Here is an 8,961-nt window from a genome sequence, read left to right as displayed (position 1 = left end):
TTTTCTCAAAGCGAACTCGTATTCTTCCCGACCAAAAAGATAGATGTGTTAATGCTATAATTTAGCAGAAAGTGCGAAACTGTAATGGATGTTTGGTATTAGCATATTTACCGCATAACTGCTATTTGTCACTTTCTTACAAGTTCCTTTCCGTTTTATTTTTCACAAAGTTTACGCCGTTTCTTTCATCGGCCAATGTCTCTCCTACTTTCTGGACTGTATGTAAGAATTTATTTGGGTAGCTCTGCATCACTCGTACTAGCCACAAGTTGTTGCTACAATCAGTAATTTACGCTTTAATAGTATGTACATGCAAGTCATTACTTACATCCTTCTTTATCAAGTCTCTCATGCAACCCTTCTATCTCGTAAAGAATCTCATCCGTGATGCTTATATTTTGCTGTAATCTTTCCTTTTATCTATCAAAGTCTTGCTCACATACAATAGTAATTGTGTAACCCCCATATGTTTTAGGAAATCATTTCTTGTATCTTTCCTGGTTTATCGTTAAAATATTCTATTTATTGCTCATGGTTTTCCTTTAAATTTATGAAGTTTTGCCGTCTATAACATTAGCGCGCTTCAGATATTTACAATATGACGCCCTTTTAATTACGTCCTGATTAATTCAAATTCATGACCCTACTCTGTTTTAACCTTGAAAGTCCTTAAATTTCCTCTTATACTGAAATTATATTACACAATCAAGTTCTCATCTGAAAATGGTAATGCACTTAGAAGTGTGTTCCTGCACAATCACATAATTTGCATATCAATGTCAATATGAAACTTAAAAGGAATATATAGAAAAGAACACTGCTCTCTTTGTCATTCATTAATGTTTATCTCAATTTTCCCTCCAAATTTGTTACTGTCTTCTGTAACCTAAACATAATTTCGCACCCCCCCTCCCCCAATGCCTCTTTCTCCCCTTTATTTTCCTTTCCTGTTCCATAGCTCAGATCCTGAGTTTGCGCTTGGAGAATGTGTTATGAATCGCATCAATTTATAATTCTTTTGTGAATGAAATTGCCATCTATTACAACAGAGGTATTTTGTATCACCTGTCGAGTTTCTTCCATGTACTATTCGATATCGATTTTACTTTGCGTAGTGAACAGTCTTTTCTAAAACTGTCAGTTTTCCTCTTGCTATTTGAGTTGGGTTGTTCTGTGACGATAAATTTACTAGCTCCGTCTATTTTCGTCTGCAGCTGCTGTATTTCCTATACTCGAATAACGCCCGGGGCTTTCATATCATCCCAACGAGTCTCACTGGAGCGATGCAGATAGAGCTACTAGTGCTAACAGAAAACAACTACGCAGCGTTCGCGGAAAAGTTGTAAACGAATACAGCGAGTCTGACAAAACATGCAATCGCACATTTAGAGACGTTAGTGCAACGGAAAAACGTATCTGCCGCTGCGAGAGGGCAAACATGGACGGCGTTTTGTTTGCTTGTCGGTACGTACGGCACAGCTATCCCCCCCCCCCCCCCCCCTCCCCCCGGCCATGTCCATTTTCCGCTCGGCAAGCGGCTGCTCCGTAGAGAGAGAAAGCACTGCGCCGTACAATGGCAGTCAGTGCGCGGGCTGACAGCGATTTTTCCGTGCGGTCTGCGTGGTCGCGTCGCCCAAAGAGAAAGCATACTCCTCCTCCAGGAGGTGGCCGGCCGGCCGCCGTTTCTGTAATCCGACGGACTGCGCTTGTAATCTGCTGAGAGCCTCGCCCGCGACAGCGAAGCAAGACGGGGAGGGAGAGGCAGCGCAGAGCTGGTGGGGAGGGGGCAGAGGGGGGGGGGGGGTGGAGGGCAAAGACACCGAGGAGCCTGGCCCCGCCAGCGGTAAAAATAAAGTTGCGGGTGAAGCAAGGACGAGGCTGAAGGGAGGGAGCAGAGCGAAAAAAATATGTTGCCGCCATTCCATTTCGGAATTGCATTCCCGCAAAGTATTTATCCTTCAGATCAAAGAGCTTTCAACGATAACGCGCTTATGTGGGCGGGCGGAACGGGAAATTGTTATCCACACAGAGCGGAGATTGTCTGGCTGCGGTGGGGCCGGCCCTGCACTCGCTTCCGAAACACGCTGCTCTGCTGAACACTGGTCAACTCAAAAGCCGCGCGTTCTCCGTAAATGGCTCCCGGCTTTTTCAGTCGCGAATAATACGTGAACCCTTGCGAACTTCGACATCACTGTTGGCCGGTAATCGCTTAAATGATGCACGCCAACGTTTTGTCTGCCTGCGTAAATGCATATTTTCCTTTACTAGATTCCTTTCAGTGCGAAAAGGCATTCCTAATTAGGAATGCAGACACATTCAAGTTACTGAACGCAGTTACAATCGATGCAGGGTGTTTAAAAGATACTTTTATAAACTTCAGAGCAACATCTTTCCACCGAAACGAGAAGAAAAGTTTGGGAAACATGGGCTCTAAAATGCATATCTTAAGAGCTATGAGCACTTTTTCATCTCCGACACTATGGAACACATTTCGTCTACTGCAAGCTTTTTGCTGTCCACTTTTTTGGGAGGAGGTACTATGGACCAAAACAAGAAAAAAACGTCCACTAAACATAGACTCGTAAGAGGTATGAGTGTTTGGTCATCGTTACTACTGTGAAACATATCTCTTGTATTGAATAAGTGCTCATATCTCCTAAGGTATGTATTTTAGAACCGATTTTTATTAGTCTTCTTGTCTTCGTTCATGTTATCTCCTTCAGAAATATGGAAAGCAAAGATCTATCAGTTGAAGAGATGCGTTTCACGGTATCGAAGATGAACAAATGCTCAAAGCTCTTAAGGTATGCAGTTTAGAGCCATTGTTAACTCTATGTTTTATCTTGTTCTCGTGTAAGAAATCCGTCTCCAAAGTTTTGAAAAGTAATTGATAACACCCAGTATATCCAGCAATGTACTAAAGAACTTCAGAATGAGTAACGAAGACAGAAATACACGTGCAATGGTCGTTAACAGAAGAGAGGTGGCAAGTGAGAGGGAATGTGCGAACGATGAGAAGATGTGAAAGGAAGGCGAAAGTGCCGATGATAAGCTCATAAGTAGCTTAAAAACAATTTTTGATCAGTGACGTTTTGTGATATATCAGTTAATGAGAGTGTGTGTAAATGTAATTTCGTCTAATGTAAATGCGTTAATCATTAGTAAAAGCATGATATTGTCATTGACAAAGGTTTTTGATGACTCGACGTATTCGCCGAGTCGCTCGAGAACTGAATATTATAGTTACAGTTTTAAATGTACAAGATTAGATATTTAGGTACACGTAGGAAATGAAGAGGTGGCTCATTGTAGGCTCTTTTCCCAGTCAGCACAGACAAAACTAGAAGCTGTACCAAGGTGGTCCAACACCGAAGGTTAGAGAACTTTACAGAAGAAGTAACGTGGTCCGCACTAATACTATAAATGGGAAAGTAACTTCGGCAGTTTCGCATTCACGACTAAACCGCTGAATCGATGCTGTTGAGCCGGCCGCTGCGGCATAGCGGTTCTAGGCGCTTCAGTCCGGAACCGCGTGACTGCTACGGTCGCAGGTTCGAATCCTGCATCGGGCATGGATGTGTGTGATGTCCCTGGGTTAGTTAGGTTTAAGTGGTTCTAAGTTCTAGGGGACTGATGACCTCAGGTGTTAAGTCCCATAGTGCTCAGAGCCATTTGAACCATTTCATTGATGCTGTCGACATTTAGTGTAGAGGTAGCTTCAACGCTGAGGAAGAACATATGGCACTTTAAAAAGTGTCTAGCACAACATAATTATTGACTTGAAGACTATAACGTGAAATATAGCACAGTAATTATTCTCGGGAAGAGCTATTTATTCTTTGAGTTTTGAACTTTATCATATTTAAAAATGCTTTAATTGTTTGATGCCTCCTACAATGAGCAATGCGACCCCTAATGAGTACAATATTTATACAATTCTTTATGTGTTTAATTCGTATTTCCATTCACAAACCCATCAATCACAAACCCATCACATTTTAGCCGCTGAACGTCATGTGTCTCTTGTAAGTTCCTTGTTCCCTCAAAATACGAGCAGCACACGGTTATGCCGTTAGCGTTGCTATTTTTCGATCAAAGGTTCCTCGGTTCATTTCCAGCATGGGTCGGATGCTTTTTTTTTTTCGCGTCTGGATGTGTGTGTTATCCTCATCATCATTTTATCATCAGCGACCTGCAAGTCACCGAAGTGCCTTCAAATAGAAGATTTTTACCAAGCTCCCGAACAACCTAACCAGAATCTCCTGGCCAATAAAGCCTATCCAGATTTCATTTCACTTTATTGATACGCGAGCTCAGCTGTAGGTAACAGTTACAATACAATATTCATTCAACCCTCAATGTGTTTAATCCGTGGCACTCCATACTTCCACGACGCTAATACCAGAATTATTGTTCGCCTGGTTAGCTGCGTGGTAGCTTGCTTGCCACCCATCCTAGTGGGCTCGGGTTCAATTCCCGGCCAGGTTGGAGATTTTCTCCGCTCGGGGACAGGGCGTTATGTATTCTTCATGCTCATCACCGGCGCGTATGTCGCCCAATGTGGCGTCAAATGTAATAAGACTTGCACTATGCGGCGGAAGTTTCCCGACTAGGGGCCTCTCGGCCAACGATGCCATACGCTCCTTTCCATTTTTTTTTTTTTTTTTTTTTTACCAGTATCATTAACTGCGAAAGAAACTCACTCTGTTACATTTTCACGACTCTACGCCGGTAGCGATTCCTATAGTATGTGGTATGGAAACAGTTTGAGCCCTGATAGAGACCGTAGGATACTTGAAAAAGATTTATCTTTTTGAGTGTTATTATTATTATTATTATTATTTATTTTATGGCCTTCATTGGACCACTCTAGTCAAAACTACAAAGTTGTAAACAAGTTGTTACACAGGGATACAATTTGGCTCAACAATATTTAGGTAATATAATTATTAGAGTCTATTCTTATATGAAAGGTGTTTTGCTCTTCTGTCTGCCCAGTAGTTCTTCATTCTTTCTTTCTTCATCTGAGACCACTCTTCCTGTACTCCTTTTACTGATTTTCTTTTGTAGCCTGGCTTGCGGGTCTTGTAGTATTCTGGTTTTCTCTGTCTTGTTTTTTAAGTCATCTACTGTAATTTGGAGTTCTTTTGTATCTTCCTTAATTTCTTTATCCATTTAATGTCGCTCTTGCTATTCCACAATTTTTGTATTATTTTTTTACTAATTGTGTTTTCTAGAGTTCTCATCAGATGTCCAAAGAATGAGATGCGTTTCTTCCTGATCGTGCTCATGACTGGTTCTATTTTATTATATACTGTTTCATTTTATGCTATTCTCCAATGTCCATTTATTTTATACAGTTTATTTATACATGTCCTAATTATTCTTCTTTCTATTTTTAGTATTCTGTCAATTTCCGCTGTATTACCCGTTTTGAAGATAGTTTCAGCTGCATACGCTATTTCTGGTTGTGTAACTGTTTTATAGTGTTTTAATTATGCATCTATAGATAGGCTTTTTTGTTGTATGTAGCTTTGGTAATGTAATTTTCGTAGTTCAGTTTTTTTGTTCTGTTCTGCCATGATGGATTCTCAATTAGATTGTATGTTATGAATTCGCTTAAATATTTAAATTTATCAACAATTTTGATTTCCCGTTCTCCTATTGTAATTTTGTTTGCAAGTGGTGGATCAGTTAGCATAATCTCCGATTTTTCAAATGATATTCTAAGTCCTACTTTCTCTGCTATTTCTTGTAGTGATTTCACTTGTTGCCTGGCCTCTTGAACGGTATTGGCTAGGAGATCAAGACCATCAGCGAATTCCAAGCAGTTTAAGCTAATATCATCTTTTGCACTTTCAATTCTTATCATCTTTGGATTGTCCTTGTACCATTCTCTCATTATGTATTCCAGTGCACAGTTGAACAGTAATGGTGATACGCAGTCACCTTCTCTTAAGCCTGTTTTTATGAGGAATAGTTCCGAAATTTCTCCTCTAAACTTCATTTTTTATTTGGTGTTGGTTAGAGTGAGTTGTATTATTTTAATTAGTTTTGGATGGAGTCAAAATACTGAAGGTCTGTGGAGACAGTCATATGCCTTCTTAAAATCTACAAATGTTATTGCCAGAGGTTTGTTCCGTTTCTTGTATTATGCCATAATCAATTTTAAATTAATTATCTGCTCTGCACAGCTTCTCCACGGTCTGAAACCTCCCTGATATTCCCCTAACTCCTGTTCTAATTGCTCCTTGATTCTTTCATATAGGATCTTGGATAGAATTTTGTATGTGCAATCTAGGAGAGAGATTCCTCTGTAGTTGCCTGGGTTTCTCGTATCTCCCTTTTTGTGTAGGGGGTGGATGTTAGCTGTGGTCCAATGTTCGGGGAATCGTTCTGTTACCCAAATTTTTGTTAGAGCCATGTGTAAGGAGGCCTTGACTGTGTCACTTGCATATTTCCACATTTCAACAAAAACCTGATCTTCTCCACATGCCTTATAATTTTTTTGTTCTTCAATAATTTTTTCTTTCTTGGAAATTTGGAGGGTCTAGTTTGTTAGGTTTGGTTTCTTATTGGGGTATTTATGTTGATTTGTAAGGGTTCTTTGGGTTCCTCGCAATTCAGAAGTTTATTAAATGCTTTTGCCACTATTTCTGCATATTCGCTACTGTGTGTCATTCTTCCATCTTCATCTTTCACTATTAGTGTAGGGGCCTCATATTGTTGTAGTTGTTTCCCAAAGATTTTATAGTAGTTCCTGGAGTTGGTTTTATAATAATTACCTTCTATAGAGCTTCTATAGAGCTATAGAGCTATAGAGCTATAGAGCTAAGCAGATTCAGAAGGATGTAGGTTGCAGTAGGTACTGGGAGATGAAGAAGCTTGCACAGGATAGAGTAGCATGGAGAGCTGCATCAAACCAGTCTCAGGACTGAAGACCACAACAACAACAACAACAACAGAGCTTATAACATCTTTATGGAATCCTCTCTTGACTCTTCTACTATTTCATGTGAATTTTTTTTTCATTTTTTAGGTTGATAGCATTTTCTTCATATTTGTGTGTTTGAAACTTTAGCCATGCTTGGTGTCTATCTTCATGGAATTTGTCACATTATGATGCCCACCATGCATGTTTCCTTCGTGGGTTCAAAGGAGCTAGATTCTCTGCTTCTTTTTTAAGATTAGGTACTAGTTGTTCTTGATCATCTGTTACTTTGATGGTTTGTGTTATTTGTTGGTATTTATTATTTTTAATTAGCTGATGTGGGTCAAACCTCCTTTTTATTTTATTAGTTTTTCCGGTCCTCTTCTTTAACGGAATGAATTTGATTTTAATTTTAACTATATAATGGTCTGAGCCTGTGTCTACTCCTGTTAGTACTTTAACATTGTGGATCTCCTTATGAAAATTTTTGTCCATACAGACATGGTCTAGCTGCCACTCCCCCTTCCTCCAGTCTGGATCTTTCCATGTTTTAAATTTACTTGGCTTCCTCTTAAAGTATGTTGCTTTAGATATAAGGTTGTGTTCTCTGCAGAGTTCTACAAGTCTTTGACCGTTTTTGTTCGTAAATTTATATGGAATCCATTTTCCAATTATATCTTTATACTTCCTTTCTTTTCGCAACTGGGCATTGAAATATCCCAATAAGATTTTTACATTCTTTTTATTTATTCAGTTCATAGTTTGTTCTAGAAGGTCCCAAAATTTATCTACCTCTTCCTTTGTTATTGTTAGACAATTTCTTTCATATGTTGGGACAAGAGCATTTATTATTTTATAGGTTTTATTCATTGTTTAAAGCTTAGTCGCAATTCTTGGTGATACTGCTAGGAAATACGTTACTGAATCCATTATTTTTATGTTTACTAAAAACCCTGTTCCAAACTGGGGACATTGTTTCATTGCCCTCAGTCCTGGTTTCCCATTATAAATTCTGTATCCTTGTGATTCGAATGGGTTCTCTGTGGTGTTTCTCATTTTTTGGATCCCTGTTATTAAAATTTTTTTGTTTATTTAGTTCATCTGTGAACTCCTTAAGTTTTCCGGTCTGAAGTACTGAGTTTATGTTGTGTGTTGCTATATAGTTTATCAGCGCATGTTTAATCTTCTTTTTGTGTTTTAGTGTGCATTTTGATGGTTGCAAACGCTCCGATTCGTTGCTGTCTTCTAGTTGACTACCCACCGAATCCGATGTAGCCTTTTCCTGCCTTTTTGAGCAGGACGGTGGAATTTTTTTCCTAAAAGACCTTTCCATTTTCGACTTTCGAAGGTTGTCAACCTTGGGTGGAGCTAGCTCCGATTTACAACTACGGTTGTTAACCACAGAGGGTGTGTTTGGTCAGCGAGAGCTATTTTATTTCACTCAAGTCCGCCGGTAAACCGGTGAGGACTTCCCTATCCGCCACCTGGGACGCACCACGTAGGAGTATCACCTCTCCTCCTACTATGACAGCATAGTAGGTTTTGAGCATTATTAACATTTTCAAGTGTGGCGTACGTGAGTGACATGCAGACAACGTCGAAAACTCTTTAGTGTCTAGCGATTATCCCGCGACAGTGCAAGTCCATTGTTGCTGTTCGCGTGGTTTATGATATTGAGTTCCTACACCATCTGGCATAGCTGGAGAGTTTTGGTGGAGAGAGAACAATAACATCTGACAATAAGCCCAGTAACCTATATTTAAAAATTTTACTATAAAACTCGCCAACGGAAGTCTGATTTAGAGCAAAACTCTAAGGGAGTTCAAGCTACGACAGTTACTTGAATCTATCTCGAATCTCAGAGGAATCTAATGTGTGCTGGAACTTGGACGCAGAACGTCAGGTGGTCTTAAGAGCTAGAGAGAGAGAGTAGAAGAGTAACAAGCCCGTCGCATTTTAGACGCCGAGTGTCACGCGTCTCTTGCAGCTTCCAAGAGGCTTCAATACTCACCATGACGGTTACATTTAAA

Source organism: Schistocerca americana, chromosome 6 (genome assembly GCF_021461395.2).
Source record: "Schistocerca americana isolate TAMUIC-IGC-003095 chromosome 6, iqSchAmer2.1, whole genome shotgun sequence".
In the NCBI taxonomy this organism is placed as follows: Eukaryota; Metazoa; Arthropoda; class Insecta; order Orthoptera; family Acrididae; genus Schistocerca; species Schistocerca americana.
Note: the sequence above shows the minus strand (reverse complement) of the source record.